The following is a 27,575-nucleotide window of genomic DNA, read 5'->3' as shown; positions in this document are numbered from 1 at the left end:
TCATGGACCATAAGTTCTACAGCCATTCCAGTCATGTAACCTATTGTATCCCTGACCTTCTTAGCCCACTAGTTCCATCATTCCCACCTCCAGACTCTTAGCTAGAACACAAACAGCCTCCTAAGTAGCAACTTCTACAGAAGGGAACACAATACAATATTTCACAACCATGCTTCTCCTGTCTAAAGCAGCCCTCAGGCGAGAATTATTTTCTTGCTATTCTAGGTGTCTAATTTTGGCCTCAGATAACCTAAGCAGTTTTTGCAATGCAATTTTATTACTGGAAACAACTTCATTATAGGAGAATATTAGGCAACTGTTCTAGTGAAGTCAAAAGGTTAATATCCACATATAAACCACATTCCTAGCTTACAATTCTGCCTACTTAGATTTAGTAAAATCTGAAGTAGCAAAATAGACTCAGTAAAAATATTAAAATATATTTTTAAATTCTATTATATTAGCATTTGTAAATATTTCCTCCAAAAACATGTGTGCTGACTGTGATGTTTTCTTTATGTGGAGTACTTTCAAGGCACTGGTTCTAGGAGTTACAATACGGCTACTAGTGAATCTTCTATTGCTTCTTCCTCTCTTCAGTGACCTTTTAAAGTTACCTGATATACCATATTCCTTTCTGGTTTAAATCTATCTGATCATGCAATATATGGTCTTTGAAAGACAAATGCCCCACCCATGCTTATGCTCAGGAAAACAATTTCCCAGAATATTAGTCATGTCTGATCTCCCCTGGTTATTAGAGGTCTGGCTGAATTCAGGTGCTGGACGGGGTACAACAGACCCCCAGCTGTGGAACTGAAGAACTGGTCTCCCACAAAGCCGAGGGGGGCAAGAAAAGGAGAACAAGATCCAAAACAGAGAAAAGTCAAACAAAGGACACTCTACTAGTTGGAAGCAGCCAGTGGAGAGGCCCCTGAGTCAGAAGCACGGATTTAATGAAACATCCAGCAAAGGTGAAGATGAGCCAAATCACTTTAACCGAGAGAGAACCCTAAATTTCGTCAAGAGAAATTGTCTTTGCTATCCAAAATGTTATAATGCAAATGTCACCCGGATTTGGATTCTCCTGCCAAAGCTCTGCCCCAAATTTCTGAGGATTCCCTAGGCATATGCATGGTGGAGGTGGGGGAAGAACTTGCATTCTCAAAGTCATCTCAACTCCTACTTCCCATAGCCCTCTCTATTCTCCACCATTACACTGGATATGAAGCTCAGACTTTCTTCAGTTCCCCACTCATAAATCCCACTCGCACAATGCAACCATTAATATAAGAGACTTTATCAATTATTTAAAGGGAAGCATAAGGGAGTTTACATTTCAGCAAAGTAAACAATTTCCAACTGAACATTGAACATCTCCCTTCTTAAATTAGTTTTCAGCCATCCTACCACTACGTTATTTCCTCAGGTCCCTTCACCCTGAAGTTTCTCTCTCCTCCCTCTTCCCTCTGTTTACCTCCTTAGAAAGAGAACAATGAATTCCCCTTGTTATGTAAGGGTATCAACCTAGCCATTCTCCTCTGCTACCTTGAGTCTAGCTTCTGATTTGTTCTCTGGTTTCCTTTTGTATCCCTAAGTGAATTATCAAGATATTTTCACAAATAGGTTTTTTTCTCCTTGAGAAGAACTTGAGTGACAGCTGTTAAGATCATGAGTTTAACTTTTTACCCCATTACACAAGACTGAAGTGGAATCACTGGTCCCTGAATGGGGTTGATAAGGAGAAATGAGTGCAGATGTCTCTCTATTTCATAACCTTCAGATACAGCATTCTGGACTAGGGAGAGATCCCACCTGCTCATTCACAAATCTGGGCATCTGAATACAGTCTGGGAACAATTCTCAGCAGCCTCTCTGATCTCCCTAGTTGTAGAATTGATTCTCCTTACTAAAAACAAATTCTGACTTTTGGTTTATCAGAAAAGGCACTCATAGACAGATGTTGATCATCTGTGAAATCTCAGATAATCAGCTATGATCCAAACTAGATTATCATACACAGCACCAAACTGGCTTATGGGAGTTCTTGCCTCTGATCTCTGAACATTCCCCCGGCAGGCTCTGGCACACAGAGAAGCAGGAGGACTTTCTGTGAAGGCAGATCTCAAACTTGGGCTGATTTTGCTGAAATCACACAGATTACACTGGCTCATGACAAAGGGCAAGCAGATGATCAGAGACATGGGACTAGAAACCCACAGGGATCTTAGATCCTATTTACTGCCCGTTTACCAAGGATAACCCAAGGAACACAACACCGTTTATACCAAAACCCTCTGCCCCTTTGGATTCAGTGGATTCATTCGACAGTTACTTTATCGTAATAATTGAGACATAATCTTTAACCACTGGATATTTGATGTTCCCTAAACAATATGATCTGAACCCACATCTTTCATCAAAATGCTAAATGGGATTGATATATAAAAGTGAATTCATGCATTCATTCATTCAACAACTATACACTGAGTGCCTACCATGTTCCACTACACTCACAGGTTTAAACCTAGAAAGTTCCTACTCTGATTCTATTTACCCCTTTAAAAAGCCAAATATTTGCCATGGGTGGTAGTGGGTGAAAACAAAAAAAAAAATTAAGCCGCACATTACAGAAAGTTTACATATTTCAAAATGCATATAAAGTCCACATAAAAAATAATCCTATCCCAGCTAGCTATCACAAGCCTGTCAAAGGAGTAAGGCATCTGTTTACCCTCAATCCTACTCCCTTTCTCTAAAAACAACCTGGTTCTTAACTGTTCCAAAAAGGCATCTTGGAGTTAATAAATCCAAAACAAAATTTTGTCATTTCTCCATAAACCTGTTTCTACTCCAGCATTCTTAGTTAACGGTGTCATCTTTCACCAGTTAAAAGGTTACCTTGGAGCCATCTTTGAATTCACTCACTCTCTCACTGCTCATATCCTCCGATCCATCAGCAAATCCTTTCTGCTCTACCCCCAAAATCCCATCTACCATCCTGTTTCTCATTTCTCATCATCACCACCACTACCACATAAAATAAGCCAACATCACTTTTAACCTGGACAATTATGACATTTTCTGACTGTTCTCCTCACTCATTCTTAATCCCTTACAAAATCCATTCTACAACCAGCAGCCAGAAACTACCCCCTAATTATGTCCTCTACTGCTTAAAACTCTCCAATGGTTTTCATGACACTTGAAATAAAATCTTAACTTCCCATGGCTGCAAAGGACCCCTATCCATCATTCTCAGCCTTTGCTGCTTAGTAGAATCATCTAAGGAGTTTTGAAAAATACTTAAGTGCCACCCAGATTAATGAAATCTGAGTCTCTCTCTTGGGGTGGGCTCCGACGTGGTTGGAGGTTTTTGTTAAGTGTGCACTCAGAGCAGAGGATCATCACTCTGCATGGCCGATCTTCAGACTATCTTCCTCTCTGCTTTTATTTGCTGCCACTGTCTCCATTCATTACATTGCAGCCTCAGAGCCTTTTTGCTTTCTTCAAACCACAAACAGCTTCTCTACGTTGCACATTCCCAGCCTACATTCCCCACCACTACTCATCTTCACATCAATGGTTGCTTCTCATCATTAAGGTCTCTAACCAAATATCACCTCTTTGCAGAGGCTTTCCAGGATCACCCTCTGCCCAGCTCCAGTGGTTCTCAAAGTGTCTCCAGAGCAGCAGAAGCAGCACCTGAAAATTTGTTTCCCGTGCCCCACACCAGGCCCCTACTGAATTAGAAACTCTGGGGACAAGGCCAAGCAATCTGTGTTTTAATAAGTCCTTCTAGTAACTCTGATGTACACTAAAGTTTGAGAAGCACTATTTTGCTCATACATAATGTATGTGTATATATATATACATTTTTTTTATCTAAGCACCTCTACCCTTTACTCCTTATTACCTGACTTCATCTTTTTCATAGCAGTCATCTGAAATTCTTATTTAATTTTTTAAATTATCTGTCCTCACTCCCCTAAAAGATAAGCTCCATGAAAACTTATGTTCACCCCTATTTGCCCAATGATTAGAATACTATCTGACACACAGTAAGCACTCAATAAATATTTACTGAGTAAATGAACCCACAAGCAAACCCATCTAGTCCCTTCTCCTCCAGAAGCCCTAAGGATTTGCTTTATTTTGTTCTCCTCTAGAGTGGGGGCCCCTGAGGAAGATGTACACAGGGATCTGCAGTAGAAGGTCTCAGAAAGCAATCTCAAAACCCAACCAAATGGCCACACACCAGCCAATTCAGGCTCTTTCAGAAGCGAGGCTTTTTAAATGTTGAACATGCTTGGCTCATATGAATGTGAAGTAATTGCTAGCTGTGACTAATGCACAGCTGGAAGGCCTCATTAAATCACAGGTAACCTGCCAAGGCATTTTTCCAAGGAAAGGAGCCTGCAGGAGCATTCTACTCAACAGAGTATCTTGAAAGCAGAGAGGAGGCCAGGTACTCAGGGCAAAAGTCAAGACAATCCTGCCCCCAGAGTATATTCTCCCTTGATTCCAGAACTCTGGAAATGTTAGTTATCTGTTCATATATCTTTCTAACTTCCACTAGCACCCTCATTTCCAATAAATAAAAAAAAATTGCTTTTAATTTCTTTAAAATATAGTGAGGACTTTTGCTTATCTTTGCTTGCCATTTTTCACTTCTTTTTCTGTAAACAGTCTGTTCTTGTAGTTTTCTTTTAGATTGTTTGCCATGTTCCAACTGATTGGTAATTAAATTTACTCTTGTCTATCGTATGTACTGTCATTATTTTTCCCAGTTTGTGTTCCCCTCTCGACTTTGTTTTGGAAACTCCCCTCAGGCAAAAGTTAAAATTTTATTTAGTCAAATATGTCAATCTTCTACTTTAGGGTTTCTGATTTTTCATATAAATAAATAGAAAAGCCTCTTCTACTCCAAATATATAAAAACATTCAATCATATATCCCACTAATACTTCTATGGCTCTCCTTTTTTTGTTAAAGGTTTAAATCTTATCTATCTGGAGGCTTTTTTTAGTGTTAAGGTTGAAGAAATGTTCTAGTTTCATTTTAAAACTCTGTAACCTCAGCATTTAGCATAGTAAAATTGTACATGGTTGACACTAAATTTATATTTGTTAAATTATCAGAGGAGTGACAAAGGTACAAAATACTTATGAATCACACTCAACAACATATTCTAATAAAAATGTGTGTACACATACATACATTACTTTAATGTAATATTAAAGTATATTAACATAAATTTTAATAAGTAAAGTGGACAGGTGTTAACCAATGCCAATTTGGTCATCACTTGTTCTATAACAACAGAAACAAAAATAATAACTACTGTTTATCTGGCACTTATTATGCTTCACAAAGTATAAGAGCTTTAAACATATTAACTCATTTAATCCTCAAAACAAACTGATGAGGAGTTTCTATTTCTATCTTAATTTTAAAGATGAGACTACTGAGGCACCATGAATTGAAGAAACTTGCTCAAGTTCCCACAATCAGCAATTGACAGAGCAGCACTCTGGGACCATGGCACTCCGGAGCATCCCATGCCTTCACCACTATGTTATCCTGTCTTTAAGAACACTGTTGACCGTGAAATAGAAAAAGCAATTGGTTGTTTGTGCTATTAACATCTAAGGGGTGTAAACATTTTACTGGGACATTCTGCATTTCTAATTCTGTGTTTCTAATCTGAAAACTGAATAAACATGCCCTCATCCCCACCCTCACCTACCTCCCCTAAAAAGCATACGTATCTTAGAGCTCAGTGCATTTGGCTAGAATATCTAATAAAGAACCTATGAGGATCCAACACAGGTAACTCAAAAACTGATAACTCTCCAGACCAACCCACATTCTCCCCGCATCTTTTACGTTCAAAATCCCACCATGAACTGCTGTAATACCCAAGCATCCTCTGATCTGAAATGTGTATATTACAAAGCTGCCGTGACTAATTTGGTCTATATAGCAAGGTCAAAAAGTACTTCCCAGGATCTTATGCTATACATTAGATTTTAAACATTTAGATAAGATATTTAAAACACTGTGAACAATAAGGAATGTCGTTATACAACTCTATAGTTTTTATTTAGAAAAATGAGTAAAACTTTCAGTTTCATGATGGCAAAAGAAAGATACTTTTGCTCTTGTTACTTCTTTCAAAATTCCATAACCACAAAGATGATAGGAAACAAAAACACAAACTCCAGTTTCAATGAAATAAAGAAGTGACTGCAGTCTAACATCTGAAGATGAAAGCAGTTGGAGGAAACAGCAGAGAGAAGAAAAGTCAAGACAATGACTACAAGAAGCAAGCTGATTTGTCCCTGGAAATGTTTAAGAAATTGAGATACTGGATACTTTAGAAGCTAAAGGTAAGGGAAGTTGCTAAAATGAATGGGTATTTAGACTTTCCATCATTGGTGGGCTGCAGCTGGCTTATACCGGCTTACAAGAGTTATTGTTAACATCTCTTACCAACTTTGCAGTGACCTCACATTCTTAGCTTGAAATCAATGCTAGTGAAAGTATTTACACAACACAAACTGCAAATGCTACAAATCAGAGTTTTGCTTTGTTTTGTATCAGACAGCTAGTTGTTAAACATTTACCAGCACACCACTGCTCCCAAGTTGTAACCTCCACCACCCACTAGAAATCTGGGGTTTATTCTCCAAAGAATGTGAGCCATAGGACCTTGAGACTCAGGCACAGCAGTCACAAAGGAGGGCAAGCAAAAGATCCACTGCTGAAAATAGAGACACTGTGTGAAAATCTGTATATTGATCACTAAGTTCCTTCAACCCCAGAATCAGCATTCAGGTTGCATTCCCCTGACAGGAAACTGAGAATTCTTCTCTGAAGAGACAAAACTGTCTCTTCAGAAAAAAGAAAAATGATATATGCAGAATGATATGTTGAGAGGGCCTCAATGAAAAATCCGACTAACTTGTTTGATCCCCCTGCACTGAACTAGTCTATGCAAGCTATCTACCCAGATATGCAAACTCTAAAGAATTCATTTTACAAGTAACCTTTCTCAAGAAGTCATTAAAGGATATACTCCACCAAAACAAAGGAATAAACCAAGAAGAGAAAATGGATTTAGGAAACAGAGAAGAGAGGCAATGGACATTCCCAGAGTGACAGCTGTGCCTTATGCCCAGAGAGCACAGTGCATGCTGGGGCAGGAAGCAAACGGCTCCAAGGAGGAGGAATGAAAAAGGAACTGGTAAATTATCTGACTGACCACATAGAACACTGTAATGAGAGATATTTTACAGAACTGTTTGGGGATATTAGAAGACTTAGACATTCAAAGAAAATTAAACAAAGGAAAAAATGAGGCAATTACTAACTCTAGGTAAAAATGACAACAAAAATAAATACAAAAGGCAGCCACACATTCCAGTGCAGATCACTCAACACTGGAAAGCACTTATGTAGTCACAACAAAGTAACAACAAAAACAAAAAGATGTAACCAAAAATTTAGACATAATCAATTATATATGGAAGAAGTGAGGAAAGGTATAGGAAGTATAAGGTTTAAATGAGTAAAAATCCTAACATATCCTATAGAAAGTAAATTGATTTAACAAGAGGAATATTATTTTCACATGAGGAGGTAAATACCAGAACAAACAGTTAAAAACGAAGTGATTCTTCTAGCAAATGGCACAAATCAATGAAATGGGACAAATCAATGAGAGAAGAGAGTGAAGAAATATATATATGTGTGTGTGTGTGTGTGTGTGTGTCTTATAGAAGTATTTAACAATTATTTTCATGTAATACTTTTACCATAATTTTTAAAACTTAAATAATCAAGAAATAATGAAAAATAAAAATAGTTTATAAATTATGGGCAACTGCAGAGAATGTGGGAATTATTCTGATTTTTTTTTTTTTTTTTTTTTGAGACAGGGTCTCACTCTGTCACTCAGACTACAGTGCAGTGGCACAATCTGGCTCACTGCAACCTCCACCTCCTGGGCCCAAGTGATTCCAGGCTCCCCCACCCCCGACAATCCCATGCATGCCACTGCACTTGGCTAATTTTTTGTTTTTTTGTAGAGACAAGGTCTCACTATACTGCCCAGGCTGGTCTCAAACTCCCAGGTTCAAGCAATCCTCCCAGCTGGGCCTCCCGAAGTAATGGGATTGCAGGTGTTAGCCACTACATCTGGCTTGATATTCTATTATAAGGGGATTCTTGCATTGTAATAACAGGAAAAAATTTCCAAATCAGAAGAAGTCCAGTTAAAACATCTTGCAATAAACTTTGATTATTCATCATTAGATACCATAATCAAAGCCTCACTTAGTTATGGGCCATTAGACAAGAGAACCTGTGATGAACACATCAAGGATAAATCAGGACAGTACTTCTGACCTTATCCTTTGCAGGAAGCCAGAATCTTTACTGGGGCACCCACACTTACTCATCAAATGTTCATGAAAGATAAAATTCATGTGTCCCTTGTGTATTTCAAATTTCATTTCTAAAAAAGATCAATAAAAACCTTTTCCTTTCATAGTTCTCGTCATACTTTTTATTTCCTGCTTTGAAATGCCAATATAACTGCTAGAGGGAGAAATTGATTTCATAATTACAGGGGGAAATTAGCAATGGGAGCAGGTTTAGAGTGGTAAGAACAAGAACCATAAATTTTAGTGGAACAGAAGAAATAAATCATTCTTTCTGGAAGTTTGTTGGGGAAAGAATGAGAAATTCAGTGGTGGTGGCAATACGGAGGAATGAATTTTCTAGATGGGGAGATCTATGTTTGTTAAAAGGCAAAGAGGCAAGATGCAATCTTTTAAAAAAGTTAAATGGTGGTGAAAAGGGAAACTAAAGATGGAAATGGACTGATTGAAAAGCAAAAGTGGAGAGGTTTGCTTTGTGACCAGGGAGCCCTTTCCTGTGAAATTCAAAGAAAGACAATGACTATCTAGAGAATGTTTCTAATGTAACAAAAGGAAATATTCTTCACATGAGGAGGTAAATACCAGAACAAACAGTTAAAAACAAAGTGATCCTTCTAGCAAATGGCACAAATCAATGAAATGGGACAAATCAATGAGAGAAAAGAGTGAAGGAAGGCTGACTGCACCAAGAATCACCAACTCAAAGAGAAAGACTCCCCAGTTCCATCCCCAGAAACTCTGATTCAGTAGGCCCAGGATGAACCTGGGAGGTCATGTCTAACAGGCTCCCCAAGGGATCTCTGTGGGTAGCTAAGCTTAGATGCCACTGTACAGGGATCCCCAAGATATGAATAAAATAATTCCAAACAGTATTAAAGGCACCAGTGGGGCTAAGATGTTAATGTTTGTAATACGCCTATTATGTTTTCTTAACTTTTCCAACAATGGGAGAGAGAGAGAGAGAGAAAGTAGAATGGTGAGGGCTAACCCACACAATTAGTGGGAATTACAGCAGCTTTGAGTTGCTGGCCAAATCGCACCTTCTTGTTCCAAGCTGAAAATGATTAAAACTAAAACACAAAACCTCATTTCTCATTCTTTTTTATTTAATCAATTTTCAATCAAAAGTAGCTCCCAGCCAGGTACAGTGGCCCACGCCCGTAATCTAACACTTTGGAAGGCCAAGATCGGAGGATTGCTTGAGCCCAGAGTTCGAGACCAGCCTGGGAAACATAGTAAGACCCTATCTCTATAAAAAAGTGAGAAATTATCTGGGCATGATATCACACATCTACAGCCCCAGCTACTTAGGAGGCTAAGGTGGGAAAATTGCTCGAGCCTGGGAGGTCAAAGCTGCAGAGAGCTGTGATTGCACCACTGCACTCCAGCCTGGGCAACACAGCGAGACCCTGTCTCAAAAAAAAAAAAAAAAGTATTCCCCTTCATTGATAAAATCATTACCTCAGTCCATGGGGGCACTTGCTTCCCAGGTCACTACTTAGTTCAATAAAAGGAAAACATATAATTTGGTTCCTCTCTTTGGGTACTTTGCTAGTGTACTTCTAGGGCAACATTTGTTTTTAAACAAGGTATCTAAACTTATTGGTATAGTTAAGTCTAGTTTAATCTCAGTGCTTGGAATTCTTGTAGAACTTTCAGCAAGATATGGGCACCCTGCAACTTTAGAAAATGATTACTTATTAATTTTTTTTAACTTAAGAAAGCATATCAGCAAGTCTCTGTATCAGATATTAACATACAGAAAGGACAAATAAAAATCAACTACTTTCCTAAGACTGTATACTTTCATCATTTAAATAACGCTTTTCTGATCTTAAATATTGCTTCTTTAATTATTTGATTAAAGCTACAAAATTCAGCCGAAATAGAAATCATAGTATTTAAAATAACTTTCCAAAAAGATTGAAACTAAAAATACTATTAGAGCACAATGGAAAAGGCAGTGTATCTATGTGTGATATGGCGTAATAGACATGGTCTTTTGTCATTGAAATAATAATACTGTTTCCTCACCCAAATGCAGGCTTCTTTTAAGTCCAGAGAGTGAAGAAATGTACACATAATCAATTTAAGCAAATTACAAAGGCAGCTGATCCATGGCTTTATAACATAATCTCTGTCACAGCACTGCATTCTGGGAAGCAGCCAGCTGTTGTCAAGCCTTAATGAAAAATGCCAGATAAGTGGCTTTACTTCAAAACACAGAAATTGGCCTGATTAAATCAAGGAATTTTTATCAGGTTTTGATATCATCTGGAAAGGAAAGTCTAGCCTCCTTCTGAAAGCTGAAAAACATCATTTCTTTAATCAAGAAATTACCTCACTAAAAGCTATGACACTTTAGTCAACTTAATCATTAAAGTGTCAGTTTCTTCACTTCATTTGCTTTCTGAGTGATATGCCCAAGTTCTTTTGATTTATTTTCATTAAGCAAAACAGGACTATAAGTCACAAAGAAAATTATATCACAAAACCCACATTTGATTTGAAACATAACACCTTAAAAGTATTTTGTTCATTTTTTAGACGTGAATACTACATCATTAAATATATATCTTTCATTAAAATAACTTGTATTTATTAAAAATTTTCAAAAAAAACAATTTGGAGAAAGGTAAGAAATATGCTTCCATTTATACAGTTAAGAAACACATATTAGTGCAGTGATACTCAAACCTGGTTACACGTTAAAATCACCTGGGAGATTTTGTAAACTAACAACATCCCACCCGACACTGATCAAATCACATCTCTGAGGGTGATGCCTAAGTATTGGTATGTGTTGTTTTTTGGTTTGTTTAAGTCACCCAGGTGATTCTAATGCAGCCAGATTTAAGAATCCCACCTAGGGCATTGACTCTCAAATTTGGCTGCATATTAGAGTCACTTGGGGGAAGACAGGGGCAGATTAAAAACACTAATGCTTTGATCCTGTTATAGGCTGAATTGTGTGTTCCCTCCTCTGCCAAAAAAAAAAAAAAAGTCTGTTGAAGTCCCGATCCCCAGTACCTCAGCATGTGACTGTACTTGGAGATGGGTTATGTAAAAAGGTAAAAAGAAGTCAATAGGGTGGCCCTACTCTAATAAGACTGTTGTTCTTATAAAGGAAGGAGAACAGGATATGGATGGGTACAGAGGGAAGACCACATGAAGAAACCAGGAGGAGAAGATGGCAGAGAAGAGAAGCCTCAGAAGAAACCAAACCTGCCAACACCTAAATCCTGGACTTCTACCCTCCAAAACTATGAAAAAAAATCAACTTCTGCCATTTAAGTCACCCAGACTGTGGTACTTTGTTATGGCAGCCATGGAAAACAAATACAGGTCCCATTCCCAGAATTCTGATTTCGTAATTGCAGCGGCAACCCTGGATCTGGGCTTTTTAAATGCTCGCAGGTCATTCTAATGTGCATTCAGGGTTAAGAGACACTGCTGTAAGTATCCTAAAATCTGATTTCACCTGTCTTCTACTTGATATTAGGAAAGCAGCAGTTACTTATACTTACCAACATCTCTCTACTAAAACTATTAAATGGATGTAATCAAGAAACTAAATAGAAAATTAACTATTTTATTGAGAACATTGCTTCATCCCAGTTAAGAACTCCCACTGGAGATACTGCCATTGATCCTCCTCACCACCACCCCCATTAATGGAAGGTATGTTCTTTTCTTATGAAATATTTAATACCTGTTCCCTATAATTTACAATTTACAAACAGGATCATTCCAACCATTTGTGTTCACAAACTCAAATGTTCTTATTTCTATTTATCTTTTCACTCTTAATATTGCCATTTTCTTGTCTCTACTTGAGATTAATGAAACTTTGCACAATTATTTCAAAATATGGGTTTTAACAGCTTCAGTGTCAACTTGGAATGCAACAGCTATGCGTTATCTTTCTTTCCCCATAAAAGAGATCTAGTGGCTTCTGAATCACACAAACCTCAGATCCAATCAGCCCTGCCACTAAACAGCTGTGCAACCTTCAGGATGTTATATAAACTCTCCAAGCTTCCAGGTATTCCCCTTGAAAGGACTAGGTATGTGTTCCCCTGGCCCTTTCCCCACTAACTGCTGGTAGGAGACGGCAACAAGTGGAGATTTGGGCCCAAGATAAAAACCATGTTTTGAGGATGGTAGGACAACCCAAAAAAGCTAAAGATCCCTTGCCTAGCTTAGATATTACTTGAGGGATAATTAAATGTCTATCTTGTCTGAAACACTCTATTTAGAGAACACTACATCACAGCAGCAAAGCTTGTACCATATTCTACATATTCTCTTCGTGGAGACAAGTTTGAGGAAACTTTTCTGGAATTTTGGAAGAAACTCTTATGGAAGATACAAGAGCAATTAGGAGGTTACTATAGAAGTTCAAATGCAAGAGTCAGTGGCTTGGAATACTACAGTGTGACAATGGAGGTGGATGTGGAAGTTGGTAAACATACACTTTGGAAGTACAATGAACATAAACTGATGATGCACTGAGTGTAAAGGAACATGTCGAAGATGGCTCCCAAGGTCCTAAGAAGATAGAAGAATTATTGACTCATGAAGACGGGAAAAGAACTATAATTCTAGGGGAAGATTAAGAAATTTAAACTTGTAAAATGTAAGTCATCTGTGAGACACAGATGTGATCATGTCAGAGTTGAAGGTCTGTGCCAGTGACGTGGGAGTAACTTCTCTATTCATCTCCAGCCTTGGGATTGTTGCCCAACAGGTCCCAAGTACAATGCGCAAAGTGAGCACAGCCACACAAAAACCACCTTAAATATTTAGGAAACATTATGGGACCCCAAGTCATTCATTCCTCTACATGGAAAAAAAATCCTTGATCCTTCTCTTGGTTTTATTTTATAGCCTTCTCTTTGGCACTAATTGACTGTAAGTTCTTTTAATCCTTTTGTAAAGCACCTGACTGATTTATATTTAATCTTTCATTGTAGCTGTGTATAGTTTATGTTTGCTTTCAAAATTCTATGCCTAAGGTTTATTTTTAAAATGTCTTTGTCCAAACAATCTCTGCAACATTTCAAGGATGATATGGCAGAAAACATTATAGTGTGCTTGGTGACCCAAATCAACAGAAGTAGCTGGTGAGGGAGATGAGACAAAGAGGCTTTACAAAATTTATCCAGCCCATTTACAATAGCTTCAAAGAAACAAAATACTTAGGAATAATTTTACCCAAGGAGGTAAAAGATCTGTACAATGAAAACTACAAAAGATTAATGAGAGAAATTGAAGAAGACATAAACAAATGGAAAGATTATCCATGTGCATAGATTGGAAAAAATAATATTGTTAAAATGTCCATCCTATCCAAATGGTGTACAGATTCAAGGCAATCCCCACCAAAATTTCAATGACATTTTCCACAGACACAGAAAAAGCAGTTCTAAAATTCATAAAGGATCTTACAGGACCCCAAATAGCCAAAACAATCTTGAAAAAGAACAAAGCTGGAAGCCCACCTCTTGATTTCAAAACATCCTAAAAGCAACAGTAGTTGAGACAGTGTGCTACTGGCATAAAGTAGCATATATAAAGCAACAGAACAGAATAGACATCCCAGAAATAAATTTATGCATTTATGGTCGATTGATCTTTGGCAAGTGTGCTAAGAACACACAATGAAGAAAGGACAGTCTCTTCAATAAATAGTTTTGGGAAAACTGGATATCCATATGCAGAAGAATGAAAGTGGACCTTTATCTCAACCAAATTCAAAAAGCAACTCAAAGCAGATTGCAGACTTAAATATAGGACCTGAAACTATAAAACTACTAGCAGAAAACACAGGGGAAAAGCTACGTGACATTGGTCTAGGCAATGATTTTTTTTTGACACATTTATTTTTTGATACACTTGGCTTAGCTGTTTTGGAGGCTTCACCATATTGAGTAGTTCCCCTTCACCACTGGGGGTGTACATACCAAGATCCCCTGTGAATTTCTGAAATTGCTAATAGCACTGAACCCTCTATATACTATGTTTTTTCTTATATACATGTACCTATGATAAAGCTAAATTTATGAATTAGGCACAGTAAGAGATGAACAACAGTAAATAATAAGATAGAACAATTATAACAATATACTATAATAAAAATTTTTACATGAATATGGTATTTCTCTCTCTCTCTGTCAAAATATCTTATTGTATGTAACATTTTTGGACCATGGTTGACTGAGTGACCATGCATAAGGGAGGACTGCTATAGTTATAATAATTCACGATCTCACTATTTATGGATAACACTGTTAACATTGTGTTCCTTTTTGGTACATATTTTCGTATAGCTTAGCAGTAAATATGAAATTATAGAGGGAGTAATTTAGATGGCTTTTGTATCTTGTTTTGTTTTTCATTTCACATTTCATCATAAGCCTCTCCCTACTTCATTAAAACATGTAAAATAATTTCCTTACTCATTTCCCTCTGTGTAAAACGTTTATTCACATCTTGAACCTCAGTCTCTGGATATTCTCTTTGTTTTTCCAGACCCACTCTCCACCCTCCTATGTGCTCAGAGGCTGTATTTAATGGCTACATGAACCTAGCTCTTTGTCCTCTGGCTTCTGTAACAGTTAGGTTCTGCCAACGGGAAGCTTTGGAGGAGAGGGCAGGAGTGGGAGGTTAGGCTGGAGTTAGGTAATGGTTTTTTTGTATATGACTTTAAAAGCACAAGCAAAAAACCTTAAGCACCTTAAAAGCATAAGCAACAAAAGCAAAAATAGACAAATGGAATTACATAAAACTAAAAAGTTCTGGCACAGCAAAGGAAACAATCAACAGAGTGAAGAGACAACCCACAGAATGGTAGAAAATATCTGCAGACTGTACATCTGATAAGAAGTTAATATTCAAAATATATAAGAAACTTAGGCAACTCAATAGCAAGAAAACAAATAACTCAATTTTAAAACGGGGAAAAGACCTGAACAGACATTTCTCAAAAGACATACAAATGGCCAACAGGTATATGAAAACATGTTCAACATCACTAATCATCAAGAAAATGCAAATTAAACCAAAATAAGATATTACCTCATGCCCATTAGAATAGTTATTGTCAACAGATAAGTGTTGGAAAGATATGCGGAAAAAAGGAAAGGCTTGTACACGTTGTTGGTGGAAATATAAATTAATATAGCCACTATGGAAAACAATGGAGGTTTATCAAAAAATTAAAAATAGAATTATCATATAATCCAGCAATACCACTTGTTGGTGTACATCTAAAGGAAATGAAATCAATATGCTGAAGAGATATCTGCACTCCGTGCACTGCAGCATTATTCATGATAACTAAGATGCGGTATCAACCTAAGTGTCCATCAATGCATGAATGGATAAAGAAAATGTGGGGGGGGGTATTTAATATATGAATACATACACACAATGGAATACTACTCAGCTGGAAAAAAGGGATCCTGTCATTTGTGACAACATGAATAAACCTGGAGGAATTAATGCTAAGTGAAATAAGCTAGGAACAGAAGAACAAATACTGCATGATCTCACTTACATGTGGAATCTAAAAAAGCTGAACTTTAGAAGTAGATAGTAGAATGACAGCTGCCAGGGACTGGGAATTGGCGTAGGTGGGAGATGTTGGTCAAGGGGTGCAAAGTGTCAGATAGAATAAATAAGTTTGGGAGATCTATTGTATAGCATGGTGACTATAGTCTAATAACATATGGTATAGCTGAAATTCACTAAGAGAGATTCTCTTTTAACTTTTAGGTTCAAGGGGTATGCATGCACGTTTGTTGTATAGGTAAATTGTGTGTCACAGGGATTGGGTGTATAGATTATTTTGTCACCCAGGTAATAAGCATAGTACCCAATAGGTAGTTTTTCGATCCTCTCCCTCCTCCCACCCTCTACCCTCAAATAGGTTCCCTTGTCTGTTGTTCCCCTTTGTATCCATGTGTTCTCAATGTTCAGTTCCCATTTATAAGTGAGAATATGCAGTATTTGGTTTTATGTTCCTGCATTAGTTCACTTAGGATTATGGCCTCTGGCTCCATCTATGCTGCTGCAAAGAACAAGATCTTGTTCTTTTTATGGTTACATATTAATAGCATCCTATGGTGTCTATGCACCACATTTTCTTTAACCAGTCTACCACTGATGGGCATTTAGGTTGATTCCATGTCTTTGTTATTGTGAATATTGTTGTCATGAGCATCCATGTGCATGAGTCTTTAGGGTAGAATTAATTATATTCCTTTGGGTGTATACAGAATGGTAAATCTGTTTTAAATTCTTTGAGAAATTGCCACACTGCTTTTCACAGTGGCTGAACTAATTTACATTCCCACCCCAGCAGTGTATAAGTGTTCTCTTTTCTCTGCAAACTCACCAAGACCTGTTATTTCTTTACTTTTTCATAACAGCCATTCTGTCTGGTGTGAGATGGTATCTCATTGTGGTTTTGATTTGCATTTCTCAAATGACTAGTGATGTTGAGCATTTTTTCATATGCTAGTTGGCCGAGTGTATGTCGTCTTTTGAAAAAGTGTCTGTTCATGTCCTTTGCCCACTTTCTAATGGAGTTGTTTCTTGCTTGTTAATTTGTTTAAGTTCATTTAGATTGTGACTATTAGACCCTTGTCAGATGCAGAATTTGCAGATATTTTCTCTTATTCTATAGGTTGTCTGTTTACTCCGTTGATAGTTTCTTTTGCTGTACAGAAGTAAAAGAGATATTAAGTGTTCTCACAACAAAGAATGATACGTATGTGAGGTGACTGATATGCTAATTTGCTTGATTTAATCATTTCACAACATACATATATGAAAACATCACTTGGTATACCATAAATATATACAATTTTTGTCAACTATAAAATGTTTTTATTTGTCAACTATAAAATATTTTTCTTTCCTAACAAAGAAAAAAAAAACTTATCCAGAGGTCAGAATTTAAGTTTATGCCTCTCTTATCTGCAAATACCTCATTCAAATAAAATCAATCATCTTAATAGTGCTTTTGAATATGAGAGAGAAAAACAGAAACCTTCTGTCTTGGTTGCTATGGTTACAAGAAAGGCGTTGTGGATGTGAATATGCCGACTTCACAAAGTCAAAAGCAAGAACAGTGATCTTCTCAGCACTAATAAACACTCTGCCACTACAGCTGCACATTTACAAACTTCCATGAACTCAATGAAAGTGGATTCAGGGATCCATTAGGTATTTTATCATATTATATATCATCCCCAGCTCACACTACTTTTAAAAGAGCTGAAGAAAGAAATCTCTTGAAAGACAGCTTCCTGTCCATTTAAAACCTAGAAGGTATCTAACAAAAAACAAACAAACAAACAAACAAAAAAACTTGCTGGCAAACCAAACTGTTTTTACTGAGATAAGAAAGGAACCAAAAACACAATCATCTTAAAACACTCATATTTTAAGTATAGCTGCTAATATTGAATGACAGTTGCCATAAACTCTAATTGGATGAGATGCATTAGAGTTAAGAGTGTTGAGCCAAAATGCTCTTACATTTGCCGTACAGATTTCCGGGAGCAATTCACAGTATGTATTTCTGCAGCTATAACCATTTTTAACCCAGATTACTCTTCCAGGAAGTTTATTTTAAGCTCAGTAATTTAAATACTGTACCCAAAAAAATATATAGAAAGGAAGAAAGTAAGACTTTACAAAATTATTACAGAGGCCATAGCTCATGACAATTATCCACTCTACCATTATGAGCATTTAATATAGAATAAGAAAGAGCTCTGTACTGTATCACATCAAGAACCTTCTTCCCACCCTTAAGAAACATCCTGATCTTAAATCACCCTGCAGGCCCAGTTCCAATGACTTCCATTAGCTCTCAATTATCCACGATGATAATGAACCAGAACAAATAGTCAATTCACCAATTACCCTCATTTTGCCCAAATATCACAGCCTTTTCCTTAACTAATATATCTAAAGATTTGTAATTAATCTATTAATCTTGTTATTTTCCTTTCTACCAGCTCTGAGGCAATTAGTATACAGAAACAACACATCCTAGCTAACACGGTGAAACCCCACTTCTAATAAAAATACAAAAAATTAGCTGGGCGTGGTGGCAGGCGCCTGTAGTCCCAGCTACTTGGGAGGCTGAGGCAGGAAATGGCGTGAACCCGGGAGGCGGAGTTTGCAATGAGCCGACATCGCGCCACTGTGCTCCAGCCTGGGCAACAGAGCGAGACTCCCTCTCAAAAAAAAAAAAAAAAGAAAGAAAGAATGAAAAAAGAAACAACACAAAGATCAGATGGGAGTCAGGAATAAAAGAAAGAGAAAAAGAGAACAACTTAGATAATTCGCCAACTTGATTTTTAGCTCCCGAATAATTAAGAATCAACTAGGATATAGTGCCCACTACACTCACTGAAATTTATTAAAATTCTTTTTTCATACCTTTAAGTCAAGGGCAAGCATTTTAAAAAGCAGATGGCCAATAACTGCTCCTCTCACACATACTTTGTTTCTAGGAGTAGATACTTTAAACTATTTCCTTCATGAAATTCTAACATATTGTATTAAGTTTTTGTTGATTGGCCCTAAACCTCACCAAAACAAAATCAGCAGACCTAAGCAAATCAGGATGCCTCCCAATTTCAGGTGATCTCTTTTTCCTTTTAACACTCACAGTGAAGTACCTAACATGCTCTTCTATTTCTTCACCATTCTGAATGCCATCTCCCAACACTGCTTTAATACCAATTTACTGCCACAGCCCATGTTTCACTTATCTTTTAACTCCTGCAATACCTGGAATAGTGTCTTGTGCATAGTAGGTGACTCAGAAATTGATCTTGAGTTGACGTAAGTTAAAAACGCCTTTCTATACACATGCAAAATAGTGAGTTAGCAGGAACAGAAAACCAAACACCGCATGCTCTCACTTATAAGTGGAAGCTGAACAATGAAAACACATGGACAGAGGGAGGGGAACAGCACACACTGGGGCCTGTTGGGGTTAGGGGGTAGGGGGAGGGAGAGCATCGGGAGAAATAGTCAATGCATGCAGGACTTAAAATCTAGGTGGTGGGTTGACAGGTACAGCATACCACCATGGCACATGTTTACCTATATAACAAACCTCCACGTCCTGCACATGTGTCCCAGAACTTAAAATTAAATTAAATTTTTAAAAAATAGTTGTCAAAAAAGCATAAGTACCTCAAAATGGGAAATAACTGTGTTCAGTGCAGTATAAAAAGAGGTCCTAGACAGCAATTCCTAAACCATCACAAGCTGAAGAAAATGCCCGAGTTCCCTGAATAATCTCATTCTACAGAATCAGAGCACTGAAACTAGCCATATCTCATCAGATGGTAACTGTGGAATGAGTGAGTATCAGAGGACTGTGCAATCAATATGAGTAGTAATGACCCAACAGAGAAAGCATGGGGAGGATTATAGAAGCCTAAAACTGAGAAATTGGCAGTTTTTCAGGTCCTTTAGTCACATCATGTCTTGCTCATTACCCATTCAAAAGAATTTCCTTTAAAATAGTCCAGTTCTGCTCTATGCAGGATATTTTACAATCTAGCCTTAAACAAAATTGAGTATACATATGTAAATTATGTAAAATGACAACAGCCCTCCAATTTTGACAATTTTAACCTTAACAAGTTAAACCTCTCCACTTCCCCTTTCATGTTCAACTGACCTGTGTAGTAATAAAACATTCAAGAAATAATTTTATCATACTCCTTTATGCTTCTCACTGAATTTAAAACTGGGAATAAAGGCCTCTGTCCTATGGTGAAAAGGTTAGGTCATTGGTCGGTTGGGTGATTGGATGGGTGGGTGTTTGGTTGGTTGGTTGGTTGGATGGTTGTAGGTTGGTATGAGGAAGGCAAGAGGGCCATCTGTTTATTTCTTGAATCATACTCAATAAGGCCATCTCCAAACAGGGAGACAGGAACCCCACCAAGATCACTTGTATAAAGGTATTGGTAGCTTCTGCCATAAAAAGGAAAAGAATGGGTGGAATTTGCATGCAGAAATGAATAATTTAATTGAAGATCAGCCAGTGTAGACTGCCTTATAAGTTGTTACCACCTACAGCAACAGCTGAGCCTCCTTGTAATTATAGTTCTATCAATGACTTTATCCTTTAAAGAAAAAAACAAAACCCTGAAATATCCTCAGAGCACTATAAATGATAGCAACTATTCCAGAATGCTGCTCTGAGGTGGGTGAGGAAAGTTTAAGTCTGACTTTCACCGACCAGATCTAAACATTTTATGGGGGCAAAGAGAGCCCAGGCTTTGTTGCTAGCAATAGATACTGCTTCTTAGGCTCTATCTTCCCTTCCGACACCTCCCAGTTTCTTTTTCCCATCAAGGTGGCTCTTATTTTTATTCCAGCTGGAATTTACCCATACGAAACTTAAGAGGGTGAGCATATAATGTGACTTAGCCCAAACCCTTCACTTACCTGCCCTGCCATCCTCCAACTGACCCCTCCCTCATGACCTTCTGTCCACAGCCCCTGCGCATTCAGCACTGATGTAGAGTAGGGCACAAAGTAAAGAGTAACTGTCTACCACTTTCAGCAGCCTATCTTTATAGAAAACAAGATCATAGAAGGCACAATAAACCAAATAAGCCCTTCCTAGATAGAAAAAAAGAACTTTGACAGTGCTGGTCTCCTTATGTGAGTTAAAAATGTTATTAATAAAATTGCAAACGTGCCCCTCCATATGTGTCCTGGTAGAAGCAAGATTGCTCCTTGAAAATTATGAAGGCAGATGACCTACTGATTACAATTCTTCCTCACATCTGCAGTGTGTTGCAGCTCAGAAGACCTGACCAATGGTCGCTGTATGGTGCCTAGAGATCTGTGAACACACATTATTTTTCCAAAACATACAAGGAAATGAAAAGTATCAAAGAATAAGGTATAGTAGGAAAACGAGGCCTGTTTACACAATAAACTATTAAGAAGAAAAATAAAAGACCCAGTTACTTCATTTTAACCCCTTAGTTTTCACAGATTTAAAGTCATCAAGTATGAAAGAACCCAAAGATCTCTCTCGCAAAATATTTTACCAAATAGCTCAACTGCCAAACATCTAAAGTTGAGTTCAGTCATATCATTTGCATGTACTCTATTTTGTGAAGAACAGATCTGTTGAAGTAGTGTATCTTATTACCAAAATTGTATGTTTTCCTGAAGCAATGTAGTCATTAAAGATTCTCCTTGACTGATATTTTCAAAAACGTCTATTTAAAGTGGGAGGTTGGGATATGTGGTAAGTCTTATAAAAGTGTGAAGTAGTTAAAAGATCTAAATGGCACATATTCCACTGCAGATCACTTAAGTTACTTTTAGGTTGTTAATATTTATACAGAGCAGTAATGATGGATTGTTCTTTACTTCAGAAGTTCTAAGATTAGTAGTCATTTGCACAGATTAGTGCACACTCTTCCATGCAGATTCACCCCATGGGAAGGACTTTTTCCCTCTCACTATTTGATACTCAGTGAGACATCTGTGTATCACAGGAGAAAAAAATGTCAAAAGAACAACTTCAGGTAATGTTTGATTCAATAAATAAATTGAAATTAAGTATGTTATTTTTGTTTTCTTTTTCTCTCTATTATTCTATAACCTCACACTGATAGAATAGAGAAAGGATGAGGTAATGCAAGTCAACGAATGAGAAACAAAGATGGACGAAGAACTAAAGGAAAGTCTTCTGTGTCACTTACTTTACTAGTTACCTAGCACTATTTTTAACTTTCTCATTAGAATTCGTACGTGCCCAGAATCCAAATGTGAAGCTGTCCAGTACTCTGTTCTAAAGCCAAAACATATCAAATGCCCAGCTTTCAATTATTCCTATAAAATATATTTTAATCATTCATATCCCTTCTACCTAACCTTCTGAAGTACCTGAAAACTGTCAAGAGAAAAGGAAGGAATTCTTGATGTGAACCCCACTAAGTCACTGTGAGTCACAGAAATGGCCAGGCCACTCCTGCTGATCTGCTAATAACTGAGCTGCAGCCACTTCCAAGTGAAGAACAGGAGCCTTCCTGCCCACGAAACAAAGAGTGGAAACAGGAAATAATCTTCATTCGACAGTTAAGGAGCATGCTGCCTCATCTTCTGGAAGGTGGAGCTTCCTTCTAGGGTGTTTATAAGACTGCTGATACAAATGTATAATACCCAAATCAGGAGAAGGCGTTTACAGTCGGCCCTCTATATCCATGGGGGATTGGTTCCAGGACCCCAGAAGGATATCAAATTCAAGGATGCTCAAGTCTCTTATATAAAATGGTGCAGTACAGTATAACAAATGTCACTATGGCATTAATGAGGCTAGAAAATGACTGGCCTGGAAACTGTTTATTCATTAACATAATTTAAAAACTAACAATTCGCTGAAGCATATACATTAGCAATCACAGAATCTCATTTAGTTAAGTGACACATGCCAATGCTAGAATGTTTTCATTATAGAAAAGTTGAAAAAATTAAAGAAAAGTGGAAAGAAAAATATCACCAAAGAGGAAACAATATAATCCAAACACAAGGCAATGACTATTGACATGGTGGTGTATTTTTCCAGATATTTTTCTAGGCATATTTATTTTTGCATTGTTGTGCTGAGATGTATACATAATTGTGAATCAATTCTGTTGTTTCATTTACTATTGTAATATCTAAGTTATGAGAAACTCTTCATAAATATCATGTTAATGACTGAGTTTAATCTTGGAACTAAGCAAAGGTGAAGACAAGGACTCATCAGTGATTTAACACCTTTTTAAAATCAAAGTTCAAGGATACACTTCCATCATTAACATTTCATCATATTGTTTTCATAAATACTTTTAGAATTGTGGGATCCAGTCCAAGTCAAAAAAAAACAAAAAAGGGAGGTCCCTAATAGTGCTTAACACTTTCAAAATAATAATTCATTTCATAAATCTTCAGAGCAAAAACTATACCAGTGTTAATAATGTTAGCACAGATTCCACTCAGAGCATCTTGAATATTTATCTAAGACATATTCCCAGCATTGGCTAGTATCCATACTTCTTTAAAAATATAATGGGGTCAAGAGAGAATTTTCGTGTAAGTTAACTTCCTGGAGGCTCCTAACAGCTCTTTGTAGTTAGTACTTAGTGAAAAATAAGCAACGTTTGCTTGCTTAATGCCACTGAGTACAGAGTCAAGGAGATTTAACCATGACAATTAAGTCATGTTGAGTGATTATACAAATTAGAAGAAATTTCTTGTCCAAAGTGAAGAGCTAATACATATATCATTCTGGATGCTTACTCATGACTAATCATGTATTGAGCAATAAATGCAAAACGAAAAATTGAAACTTGATGAAAGGAAGTTTCTAAAACTGTATACCTTTGGTTGAAATATATGCATATAATGACTAGATGCAGATATAAAGCAATATACCAGTCAAAAAAATCATACCATCAAACTTCATTTAAAAATGACCCTTGGCTCTAAATTTAACCTTAAAAGTTTGTGCATTTTTCACAAAATGGATCCTTCTTTGTGCTTTTCCTAAAAGAGGGGAAAACTACACCATATTTGCTTGTCAATTTTCACATAATCTGGCCATAACGTCACTAATGCTAATCATCAGTGTCTGTTTGGGTTATTCCTGAGAAACCATATAACCTTAAAATTTTCCATCATAAACATAGATTTTGATACTCAAATTATTTCATCTTAGGAAAAATATTAGTATCTCACCCATGCACACTTGAATCAAAAGTTTGACCCATGAAGGAAGGTGTCTAGTGATAGGATCCCTCCTCCCAAATAGTCCTTTCAAGTGAGCCAGAGAGGTTTCTAAATCTGGAAACCAGCATAGCCATTTCTCCAGAATTTTTGTTAAAATGCCCTGTGAGTTGACTTATGTAATACTTGGCTGTTTGCCTTGAAAACACTAATTTTGTTCATTACAATGCTACTTTTGCCTTTATACCCTTCTTCTTTGTATTTTTAGCATTAGGAAAAGACAGAATGTAACCCTCAAAATGATATAAGAACATATCAACCAAATTCTTCTTGAAATCCCAAAGGAAAGAGATATGAAGCATCACAGAAGAGGGTGAATACATCGAGGAGGGGCTCACTGACATTGATGGTGCCAAGATGAGTTAAAGTAATGAATGGAGACAGAATTAAATAACATTAAATTACATGGTAGAACGCCATTCCCCTTTCAGTTCTCTTTCAATCCCTCTGATTACATCACAAAGAACATTTAAGTTTGCTATTCTTTAACACCCCTCTGACAATAACTGTGATAGATAAAAGATGACCACAAATTCTTCCCTACTATTTTCCTTGAATCTGAACTAGACTAAATCAATAGAAAGTGGTTAAGATGTTGTGGGACTTCAGAGCCTAGATCCTAAGAAACCTCAGTGTCCACGAAGACTTCTTTGAGCACTCCCTCTTGGAACTTAGCTGCCACATGTGATGACAAACCATATGAAGAAGCAACGTGTAGGCACTACGGGAAATAGCTTCAGGCAGTCCCAGCTAACAGGTAGCAGCCCTTGCCCAGCCAAATAAGACAATCACCATGAACATCCAGCCCAGTCAAGCCTTCAGATAATTCCTGTCCCAGCTGTCAAATGAAACCTCATGCCAAACCCAAACGAGTACCACAGGATAGCCAAGTCAACCCACAAAAATGTTAGTGATAGTAATAAAGTATTATTTTAAACCACTAAGTTTTGGATGGCTTGTTTTGCAGCAACTGATAACCAGAAGGATTCCTGCTCCCCACTTTCAAGAAAGAAACAATAGGCTGCAGATTCAGCAAATGAGCAGGCCAATAGTAGATAAATGATAAAAAGACTACTTTTGATCTTATTTATGTTTGTGGCATGTGATAGTGGGTTTTTATTTATGATCATGGTTAGAAAGGGAAACATCAAATGAATACAAAGTTAAAGAGACAAATTTTTTAAATATCACGTAAATTATAATTTGAGTTTGAAAGCTCATAACAAAAAATGGGATGGTGAATGGCCATGAATGGCTGACATATGGGAAACATTGCATAAAGATAAAGGATAACATGGAAAGGTTCTAAGGGAATAGACTAGGCTCAGAAACAGAAATCTCTTATTTTGCCTAAAGAGGTAAAACGGCAGTGCAAAATCCACAAGTGGGTTCAGCCATTGCTTGTCACATTCTGATGTTTTCTGTCTACATGTCACTACTTATTCCTGAGTCTCTACTACAAAATCTGAGGGTAACTCTGACCTCTCCCACAAGGATGATTTGGGGCTCTACAGCATGTTATTGAATCTACTCATATACTCTTTGGAGGTAGAAAAAAATCACAGTGAGCCACTGAAACTTCACAAGTTATTTGCTGACATGCTGTGAACAGGAAATTTACACATGTTGTAGAGCAGCAAGTAAGGATTCACAAAGATGAGAGGGAAAACAGGACCCCCTCAAAGACAAACCAAAAGCCATAACTGACAAACATGGTTTGAATAGAAGGAAAGCTGACCTTCAAAACAAGACTGAATAGTGTTGGAAGTTCTGGCCAGGGCAATTAGGCAGGAGAAGGAAATAAAGGGTATTCAATTAGGAAAACAGGAAGTCAAATTGTCCCTGTTTGCAGATGACATGATTGTATATCTAGAAAACCCCATTGTCTCAGCCCAAAATCTCCTTAAGCTGATAAGCAACTTCAGCAAAGTCTCAGGATACAAAATCAATGTACAAAAATCACAAGCATTCTTATACATCAATAACAGACAAACAGAGAGCCAAATCATGAGTGAACTCCCATTCACAATTGCATCAAAGAGAATAAAATACCTAGGAATCCAACTTACAAGGGATGTGAAGGACCTCTTCAAGGAGAACTACAAACCACTGCTCAAGGAAATAAAAGAGGATACAAACAAATGGAAGAACATTCCATGCTCATGGGTAGGAAGAATCAATATCGTGAAAATGGCCATACTGCCCAAGGTAATTTACAGATTCAATGCCATCCCCATCAAGTTACCAATGACTTTCTTCACAGAATTGGAAAAAACTACTTTAAAGTTCATATGGAACCAAAAAAGAGCCCGCATCACCAAGTCAATCCTAAGCCAAAAGAACAAAGCTGGAGGCATCACACTACCTGACTTCAAAATATACTACAAGGCTACAGTAACCAAAACAGCATGGTACTGGTACCAAAACAGAGATATAGATCAATGGAACAGAACAGAGCCGTCAGAAATAATGCCACATATCTACAACTATCTGATCTTTGACAAACCTGACAAAAACAAGAAATGGGGAAAGGATTCCCTATTTAATAAATGGTGCTGGGAAAACTGGCTAGCCATATGTAGAAAGCTGAAACTGGATCCCTTCCTTACACCTTATACAAAAATCAATTCAAGATGGATTAAAGACTTAAACATTAGACCTAAAACCATAAAAACCCTAGAAGAAAACCTAGGCAATACCATTCAGGACGTAGGCATGGGCAAGGACTTCATGTCTAAAACACCAAAAGCAATGGCAACAAAAGCCAAAATTGACAAATGGGATCTAATTAAACTAAAGAGCTTCTGCACAGCAAAGGAAACTACCATCAGAGTGAACAGGCAACCTACAAAATGGGAGAAAATTTTCGCAACCTACTCATCTGACAAAGGGCTAATATCCAGAATCTACAATGAACTCCAACAAATTTACAAGAAAAAAACAAACAACCCAATCAAAAAGTGGGCGAAGGACATGAACAGACACTTCTCAAAAGAAGACATTTATGCAGCCAAAAAACACATGAAAAAATGCTCACCATCACTGGCCATCAGAGAAATGCAAATCAAAACCACAATGAGATACCATCTCACACCAGTTAGAATGGCAATCATTACAAAGTCAGGAAACAACAGGTGCTGGAGAGGATGTGGAGAAATAGGAACACTTTTACACTGTTGGTGGGACTGTAAACTAGTTCAACCCTTGTGGAAGTCAGTGTGGCGATTCCTCAGGGATCTAGAACTGGAAATTCCATTTGACCCAGCCATCCCATTACTGGGTATATACCCAAAG

General features: G+C 37.3%; 1 protein-coding gene across 2 annotated transcripts in view; it reads right to left on the bottom strand.

Annotated features, from left to right (window-relative positions):
• PLCL1 (phospholipase C like 1 (inactive)) overlaps window positions 1-27,575 on the bottom strand; it is a 356,308-nt gene that overhangs the window by 205,588 nt on the left and 123,145 nt on the right. The gene's annotated exons all lie outside the window — the stretch shown is intronic.

This window comes from Pongo pygmaeus, chromosome 11 (genome assembly GCF_028885625.2).
Source record: "Pongo pygmaeus isolate AG05252 chromosome 11, NHGRI_mPonPyg2-v2.0_pri, whole genome shotgun sequence".
In the NCBI taxonomy this organism is placed as follows: domain Eukaryota; kingdom Metazoa; phylum Chordata; class Mammalia; order Primates; family Hominidae; genus Pongo; species Pongo pygmaeus.
This window is presented reverse-complemented; position numbering and strand designations above follow the sequence as displayed.